Raw genomic sequence first — 8685 nt, 5'->3', positions numbered from 1 at the left:
CAATCTACATTAATTGTACTTTTTGAATATTGTCGGATAAACAGATTGAATGATCATTGTTTCTGTTTAACGTACATATGTAAATACAATGTTTTCATAATCGTCATTGTCAAAATTTTCATCATCATTGCAGTTAACGGGTTTATAACTTTTATTGATAATATTTATTTCAAGGCAAACTCTGAACAAATAAATTTAAATGATCAATCCTTTCCTTAAACAACAAAAATGATAATTTTGTATCAAAATACATGTATTCTCAGTTCTAGCGGTGTCAAATAATTTTAAGAAATTAAAGAAAGTTTGGTAATTAGATAAGAGAAAGAATAACCACTGCGAGGAACTTCATGATTTCAACTATCATTCTTTGGTTGATATTTTCCAGTCGTTGGATTATGATATCGAGGAATGATCTTCAAATGTTTTACCTGCATTCTTACTCCGAATAATTAGATTAATTATTTCAGTTACCAGCTACGTCAAGTTACCTAAACATTTTTATTATTATCTAGGTGTAAGCAAATTTCCGTGGCATTAAAAGCTATTTTTAATCTATTTCGTTACAATGCTTCGGTACGTCAATTAGCAAAGGAACTCAGAGGTGTATGCTGGAAGAAAACAATATTGGTTGTTTTCTTAAAACAAATAAGAATTTTACAATCATCTGTTTAGTTCAACGTTATTTAGATCTAAATCGGAGGAATTAAATTCATAGCTTAGATACATGTGTCAAAACTTAGGCATGCAAAGAATGAACATTCTCTGTATTCATGTATGCTTTGAATATTATGTCGTCCTCAGGTAATTTAAATTTTGAATAAAATTAAATAATGCTCCATCATTTCAATTTCAAAGGATAAATACTATGTAGGTAATATACTCAAGGTATGATTGATTTGGATGGATGCCAACTGCCATAGCTTATTTTTTCATTTAAATTCACTCTAACGTTGTCAGATTATCGTCAAACTTGTTGTCACAATACGAACCATTGTGAAACACGATTGCTTGTTCGTAGTTTGTACATAATTTATGTATAAAGAAATTATTTGGCGTATAGGCTCTATAACAATATCATGATACTTTTTAAACATGCTTCATCTTGTAATGCTGCATGCCCTAGTTGAGCCAAAAAACCAAGAAAATCAACCTTAAGAAAAGTGTATCAATATTTTAAGAAAAGTGAAAATATTTACTATTTCAGTAAAAATTTACATGTTACATGCAATGAATGGCTGATTGTGTAGTACATGTATTTTTTTTAATTAATTAATTAATTTTTTTTTTTTTTGGGGGGGGGGGTAATTAACGTAAATTAAATGAGTCTTTGTGTCGTTTGACATGTGAAATACTTTCGTGAATTATTTTATTTTATTTTTTCATTTTAAAAAAACAATCATGAAAATTAGCATGACTTCTGTTTTACATTCTTATCAACTTTGTTAAACTTCTAGTTTAGGGGTACGTTACGTTGTTAAATAATCGAACAGTTTAGCGCATTAAGAATAGAGTGAATGGTCTACAATAAATAATTGTTTATTTTACCAGATTTTTAAACCATGTCTATCAGATGTAAGACAGACTTCTGGCTCCATGTAAAGAAAAATACAATATGCCATTGAACATCTGATGATCCTGGTATTCTTTCTCTGCTTTACTCAGTCAAATACAATGGTAATGTACTTTAATCGAAGAAAACTGTTCTCGAGCTTTGCAAGAACATATAATGGAATATAGGCCCTCGAGCAAAGTCGTCCATCACCAGACATAAGTTGTTTACAATAGCCTAATCACTTTATACGCTAGATATCAAAAATCACAGACATTTAATTATTTACGAATATTTACAATGCACATTTTATTGATATTTGTCAGGATAATAGATTTTAGAAGCGTTGTTCATAAGCATGTTTAAAGAAGAACAACCAATCTTCAATAACTGTAAAATGAAATTAAAAACATTATATTGATATCTAGTCAGCAAGAGATGTTCATTCTTCATAACCTATGATCCCTTCCAAAAATAATTCTTCGTAAAGTATCTCTCATTGTTTTTTTCATTTAGTTAGTTTAGTTCCAACAAAATAATTTTCATTTATTGTGTTAGAAACTATCAGCTTATTGAAACTCTTAAACAGTTTTTGTTCATTTAAGATCAACAACCTTAAATTCTTTTATCTAAGGACCACACACCTCTTTTCATGAAAAGGTTCACATTGAAAGCTCAATGAACCCAAATGTAGGTGTTGTGTTTCTATACTCTGAATGCAACACCATGTAAATTTTTATATATTGAGTTGTGCTGGCGTCGGTGCTACGTGGACGTTGACGGTCAACAAAATTTACTACTGCTTTCCATGAACAGAAGGATAAAAGATTTCATGTATTTGATAAATTGGTAATTTATTTCATTAATTACTTCACGATATATTGATGTAGCAAACATATTTTCAAGGGATACATTTACTCAAAATGATCAAAATAATACGTACTGCCACAAGCAGAGGCTATAATCTACATTAATTACATACATGTATCCTTGCATTGAATAGCTCTTTTTTTCTTAGTTGGCAGGTGATTAAAATGTTGCTATAACACGTTATCGCAATTGTTTCTTCAATTAGCGCCATCATAAACATGTTCTTCTCATATTACGAACATTTCATGTGTCCATGCGTTACAAAATCAAAAACTGACCGATGCTGGCAATTAAATACATATTATGACATACTAACAGTACAGTTCTTTTTGATTAATGATAAGATGGAACATTCTATGCCATTTTACTATAATATCGTATCCAACAGCTTGACTTACATTGACGTTATAAAGCCTGTCATGCATATGATACATACAATTAACCGGTTATATTATTTCTTTCGTTATTTTTGTGAGTATTAGCTTTAAAAATATACAAGAAACATTGCTGGAAATTCATACAGTGTTGCCCTCACATGTTCACGTGACTGTTTATTATTAATTATTATTATACAAATGTATTTGTCTCATGTTTTTGTATTGTAATGCAAACTGGGATATATATTCAATAAAACTTGGAAACATTCTTTACAAAACATTTTGCTTTTGTCACAACAAAGCATATAAATCTAATGTTTAATAAAATAACATACACTCAATGCATATTAAACAAAAGGTTAATGCATCTCACACATTTCAATAAACAGTTGTTTTTCATATGCGTGTTAGTTGGCAGTCATTTGTTTATATATCTAATCTTAAGTACACAGATTACAGTTAACAAAATAGTTTCCTTGTTTCAAAATCCATTTCTTGATCAACATCGAGAACAAAGATAAACTTTATACAATCAATATTTCATGTTAGCGATGATGCACTCATTACATTGATAACAAACAGCAGAAAATGATAGATCACCTTTTTGTTTATAAATAATAATATAATGACATAAATTAGAGGGTATTAAAGTTATTTTTCGAAACATCTTGTAGACAGTTAATGATATAATACTATGGCTTCGTGTCCTATGGTATTGTCTGAAAGAGGAGCAATAAACATTGTCTATCCGCCGTAAAGGAAGCGTAAAACATAATCAGGACGAGATTGATCTGTTCTTGATACTTTTTTCACTGATTGTTTCTTTCGTTTTCTTTCTTTTTCTTAGTTTACGGCGCACCGGCACAGTTTAGGTTAATATATGGCTAAAACAGGAAAGATGAGTTTGGCTTCCTTCGGGTGTTTATTATTTTGAGACGAAATCTCACATATTCGATTTTATTTTGTTCGTAAATAAAGGTTGTGTAAGTTGCAAATCATCTCATTCCTATACCGCTGATCTAGTCCTCTATCAACATATGCATGTGTAATGGAGATATTCGATTGGAGATATTCAAAATATAAATTTGATCTTGAACAAGACTTCTGTGTATATAATTTGTAATAATGATAGACTTGAATATGTTTCTCATTTGAATAAAATCTTGAGTTTTAAACAAATTATTTCATAAATAAAAATACGTAAATGCAACACTTTCTGATCTGATCATTTTCTCAAAACATAGCTTGCTAATGATTTATTCTCTTTAGTATTTATCGCAGTAGCGCCGGTGGTATATTTTCAGATTTATATTAATACCTTTATTTTTTTTTGTAAATTTCCCACTACAATATAGCACGTTATTCTGAACAAAGATGCTATATCAATCAACATTACACAGGCTGACAAGACAAAGATTGTTTGTGTGTCCTGAAAAGTTTAATAGCTATAAAAATAGCTGCAAAAACATAAATTGCTACTTATCAAAAAATTGTTTTTGTTGTTGTTTTTCTTTTTTCATGTTTTTGTTGTTTTTATTTTTTATCTCCGCAACAGTGCTTCGCAAATTTGTTCATATATAACAATCTGCTCTTTCTTTATGGCCTGTAAATGGCCATGATTATATTAATAAATGATGGGAAGGCATTCCGGCTAATGGCTTAGTTTCTTAAATCTATCTTGATCGTCAGATATGAACGTCATAAAAATATGTTATCGGAACGAATGGCTTCACATAATTTTATCAATTGTTCCTATGTACGGTAAAAATTGCAATGTTAGTGCCGGCATATAAATACGCGACTGATTTTTTTTTCTTCCAATAAGAGCACCTTCCACCGATTCTAGCAATGAATGCTTAAGTCTTATATCTTCAAATATTATTTCCATCTTTTAATCAAGCGCAATATTGCGTTTGGAAATAAGTTTTGCATTTAACATCATTTATTATTTTTCAGAAGGCAACATTAGATGTTCTGAGTTAAATTAAAAAGCATACTTTTGAGCTAGAAGCATTCATGTATTTCAAATAAATGATTTTACATATAATAAATTTTGTAAACAAAAATTTCAATTCAAAACATAGAACTTTATGTTGTGTTGAATCATTGAGTATAAACGTAGTTCTAATTTTTTCTAGTTTTTAAAGGACAATGTAATATTTAATATACGAAACAGTTTTCATATTATTACATTCAAGCATAAAATATTTGGTGAAATGTATACTCTCGGGATTTTATTATTGCAATAAAAAACAGATTAAACGCATTTACGAGTATTCTACACATAATTTGTCCTACGGTGATCATTCGTATTGGCTATAATTGGTCATAAATCATAAATGTATACTGTTATATTGTACTCGTAAGTTCCATGGATGTACAATAATCTATATAAAAAGACAGGAGGCCAAACGATGAACAGTTGTCTTCCTACATGTCCTAGTATAACAATGATGTTTTTATTTCATTTCTCATTATAGTTTTGCCTGAAATAAAGTTCCTGTTTTTGTTAAATTTGAGCGTTTACTGTACACTAAAGTGAATATATCTACAGTTATGTATGTATGCGTGAGCGCGAGCGTGCTTGCTTGCGTGTGTGTACGTTTAATGTGGGTCCATCCGTCCGTTAAGGCACAAAAAAATCTTTCCCTGTCGAGTATGGACCCAGGAAATGTCAACAGTCATGCCCTTAAAAAGTTAATTTTGAAGCACAAAGTGGTAATAATTTACCACCATACAATTTCTAGGAGGTATTAGCAAAAAGTATTAACTTTGAATCAAAAGCAGGTCACAGTACGCCGAAAAATGAGAACCTAATTGAACAGTAACCTGAGACAATATTGAAAGGATGTAACCCTTAAAAGAGCTGTTGGTGCCAATCAAAGAGCCTGCGTTACAAGCCGTCTATCTAGGGTTAGGGGCTCACGCATCCTAACATACCATCCTCGTTGCCTCTGTCTACATGGTAGGGCCACTCCCCTAGCCTTTAGTCAGCACATCGGCAACTGATCCCAAGTCGTAGACGTAGAAGTCCCGAAAACGGGCAGGGTAACTTAAGTTACTATTCGCCAAGCCGCAAATCTTCTGCCGATTCTCTCTGCCTTCTCTTCGACTAGTAGGCACCGAGGGGAAGAGAGAAGGGTCTACAATGGAAGATTTGTAATAACATAAATAGTTATGTTGATAGTATTATGTATCGTATGTGAACGTAAACACGAAATAATTATTTAGATTATTTGTATATGTTGTTTGCTGTTGTTGGATGCATGATCCGATATGACATATAAATATATCACAGATAGTAAAATGTTTATAATTTAACATATATTTGTACATACTAAATCGTTTTTCAGCTATATCAACATTTTTACCCAGGTATATTTCACAAGAATATCACAATCATGATACATTTGGGATAAAAAATAATAGACCAAAATAACAGACCAATATATTAGAAAATTAGATAAATAATTATCGATGAGTATAAACCTAGCATAATGGGTAACTTGTTCTCAATTTATTAATTTTGCAATACATCGAAGGATATCACTTTGCTGAAGATACACTTAATTACAGGAGTTTAACTTGTGGTCATCATGTTAATAGTTTATCCATGTCTGTGGAATATCATAGCAAAATTGCTTTTAAGATAAAAACACCTAAAATATATGAACGTAACTAGATACGTTTCATCTTGATCTCTGTTAATCAAATACGAACGGTCATTAGCCGTGTATAACTCATCTGACCATTAAATTAACCTTAAAATAGAACTAGCTCCAGTCTACAACTGCGAGCCTTGTCAGATATGTTGAAATAAATACAAAATTGTAATTTACAATCAACAAACGCACGCTCCATATCGTGCTATACGATGATAATTCATGGCGAACAACAAACATGACTTAAATAAATAGTGTTTTGTTAACTACAGCTTAGTGGTTAAAGTGAAGTGCATGCTTTAGAATAAATATAGACCCTATCGTAAAGAAACCCCGACAAAGCAATATTATTTTTTTACTGCGCGTATAAGTTTGCTCATACTACTTTCATATCTTGGAAAATATATTTCGCATACACTTTTATATGAAGATCTAAACATGTCTAAATAATGGTTTATCAATTATGGTCAGCTGAAATGTTTTTCAATCAAAATGACTATATTATATAAAAATAAACACACACTTTTAGTTTTAATTTCAGTTCAAATGTACATCGGAAACATAAACATTGGATTGTCATTTTCAACTATTGTTGACTCTACATGTTACTGAATTCTTCAACAAAATTGCAAATCCTATGAATACAAATTAAATATGAATGGTATAAGATTTTATACAAAAAAAGTCAATACAAATTGTAAGTTTATTTCACACGTAATTTATGCAGGTATAAAATAATTTTCACAATAATTGTAAACCATCACATTCGCCTACTAAATAACAAATAGCTTCATATCATATTGTCTTGGATAAGTCAATTTTGATAACTGTTAGAGCACTCAATACTCAGAATTATTCTTAAAACTTAATATCAACAAGAAGCCTTATGTTGTAGAAATGTTTCCGAGCATTTTGAAAAAGCATTAATTAAAAGATTTAATCATCTTGTACCAGTCTAAAGATTTAATCATCTTGTACCAGTCTCTTGTGTTTTTACTTGGGAAAAAAAAAGAAATAAAATCTGTATCTTTGATGTTTTCCTTTTGGGTAATATCTTTTTTGGATATGTTAACTTTTTGGCAATTATATATTTATTAAACGGGATATAATATGGGATCTACATAAGTCTTTGACTTCCTTTTCTATCCTATTTATATAATGTTTTTGTATCATAATATAACATGTTTGTATTATATGAAATAAATACTGTTTAAACCAAATGGGATATAAGCCAATCAAGTATACTTCAAGATATTCGGTACATTATGATCTATGCCAAATACAATGGCTGTTATACTTGAGATAATGTTGATCCATTGACATACTTTATTATTTACATAATCATATACGGTTCATAACTTTGGTTACTTCTCCATTCTTTTCATCAGTGCCAGATATAGGAAAACATTCCCGAATTACAAGACAATTTCGTTATCTACGACCTAATTATCATTTTCTTTCACGTTCAATATAAAATGATTATCAAACAGCACTTAATCCGACCTGGCAGAGAGAACATGCACTTTCAACATTAAGACTTTATTAGAAATATTTTCTGAAAAATAAATATAATAAACTAAAATAAACTTGACGAATTTCTGTACAATTACTTTTATTCTGTGTTTTTGTTTGGTGTATGTACTGCCGTTAGACAATGCTCTTGCATTATTTTCTATTAAACAATCACATATTTTGTTACACTCTATTTTATTGAACTCCTCTGCCTTCATTTTAACTATTCTTATTAGATTAAATTTATACTCAGTCTGTTCAATAAACATAATTCACGATATTCTCGTATCATCAAAATGTTTTGGCTCATTGTGAATAGATTATTTTCATGGTCAAAGTTATTGACGTGTTTACAATTATATAATAGATTGAATTTATATTTGATAAAGGGAGACAGGTATAGAAAAGCCTCCACATATGTGCATTAGTACTTTTCATCTCCTTCCATTCATTATTTAATATAGTCTCATATCAATAGGTGAGTAGTAGTCAAATAAGACCCAATAATTGTGTAGCTATATTACCTTGGAACTTGTTCATGATTTCACAGTTACAGTACCGAGTGTATGATTCTAGCCGCAAAGCAAACTATGAATAAATATTTGGATAACAAATGGATAGGCAATAAGAAACATAATACGTTTTCCGATACCAAATTATAGGATATTTCTTTGATGCCAAAAGTGAGTAGAAAAATTATCTTAAAAATGAAGAA

Source organism: Ruditapes philippinarum, unplaced genomic scaffold (genome assembly GCF_026571515.1).
Source record: "Ruditapes philippinarum isolate M1 unplaced genomic scaffold, ASM2657151v2 ctg1008_1_1_1_1, whole genome shotgun sequence".
Taxonomy (NCBI): Eukaryota; Metazoa; Mollusca; class Bivalvia; order Venerida; family Veneridae; genus Ruditapes; species Ruditapes philippinarum.
This window is presented reverse-complemented; position numbering follows the sequence as displayed.